Genomic DNA, 1,730 nt, shown 5'->3' on the forward strand with positions numbered 1-1,730 from the left:
GGAAAGTCATTAATTTGATTGTCCAGTATTTCCTTCATGAGATATTGCAACACTTAGAAAAAGTGTACAGCGCCAGCAGACAATGAATTTTCAGCACTAAAAAAACGAAACTTCATTAACAGCTAAACCAAACGTTTCCAATGTAAATTTCCACATTTATAGAGTGTAAAAAGGCATCCTGAAGCCTGGGAAGTCATTAATTTGATTGTCCAGTATTTCCCTTATGAGATAATGCCTCACATAGCAAATGTGTACAGTGCGAGCTGAAAATGCATTTTCAGCACTAAAAAACCAAACTTTTATAACAGCTAAACCAAACGTTTCCAATGTAAATTTCCACCTTTATATAGTGTAAAAAGACATCCTGAAGCCTGGGCAGTCATTAATTTGATTGTCCAGTATTTCCCTTATGAGATAATGCCTCACATAGCAAATGTGTACAGTGCGAGCTGAAAATGCATTTTCAGCACGAAAAAAACCAAACTTTTATAACAACTAAACCAAACGTTTCCAATGTAAATTTCCACCTTTATATAGTGTAAAAAGACATCCTGGAGCCTGGGCAGTCATTAATTTGATTGTCCAATATTTCCCTTATGAGATAATGCCTCTCATAGCAAATGTGTACAGCGCGAGCTGAAAATGCATTTACAGCACTAAAAAAACAAACTTTTATAACAGCTAAACCAAACGTTTCCAATGTACATTTCCACCTTTATATAGTGTAGAAAGGCATCCTGAAGCCTGGAAAGTCATTAATTTGATTGTCCAGTATTTCCTTCATGAGATATTGCAACACTTAGAAAAAGTGTACAGCGCCAGCAGACAATGAATTTTCAGCACTAAAAAAACCAAACTTCATTAACAGCTAAACTAAACGTTTCCAATGTAAATTTCCACCTTTATATAGTGTAAAAAGACATCCTGAAGCCTGGGCAGTCATTAATTTGATTGTCCAATATTTCCCTTATGAGATAATGCCTCTCATAGCAAATGTGTACAGCGCGAGCTGAAAATGCATTTACAGCACTAAAAAACCAAAGTTTTATAACAGCTAAACCAAACGTTTCCAATGTAAATTTCCACCTTTATATAGTGTAGAAAGGCATCCTGAAGCCTGGAAAGTCATTAATTTGATTGTCCAGTATTTCCTTCATGAGATATTGCAACACTTAGAAAAAGTGTACAGCGCCAGCAGACAATGAATTTTCAGCACTAAAAAAACGAAACTTCATTAACAGCTAAACCAAACGTTTCCAATGTAAATTTCCACATTTATAGAGTGTAAAAAGGCATCCTGAAGCCTGGGAAGTCATTAATTTGATTGTCCAGTATTTCCCTTATGAGATAATGCCTCACATAGCAAATGTGTACAGTGCGAGCTGAAAATGCATTTTCAGCACTAAAAAACCAAACTTTTATAACAGCTAAACCAAACGTTTCCAATTAAAATTTCCACCTTTATATAGTGTAAAAAGACATCCTGAAGCCTGGGCAGTCATTAATTTGATTGTCCAGTATTTCCCTTATGAGATAATGCCTCACATAGCAAATGTGTACAGCGCGAGCTGAAAATGCATTTACAGCACTAAAAAAACAAACTTTTATAACAGCTAAACTAAACGTTTCCAATGTAAATTTCCACCTTTATATAGTGTAAAAAGACATCCTGAAGCCTGGGCAGTCATTAATTTGATTGTCCAATATTTCGCTTATGAGATAATGCCTCT

Source organism: Idiotropiscis lumnitzeri, unplaced genomic scaffold (assembly GCF_059441095.1).
Source record: "Idiotropiscis lumnitzeri isolate Australia: NSW breed Sydney's pygmy pipehorse unplaced genomic scaffold, RoL_Ilum_1.0 HiC_scaffold_41, whole genome shotgun sequence".
Classification (NCBI taxonomy): domain Eukaryota; kingdom Metazoa; phylum Chordata; class Actinopteri; order Syngnathiformes; family Syngnathidae; genus Idiotropiscis; species Idiotropiscis lumnitzeri.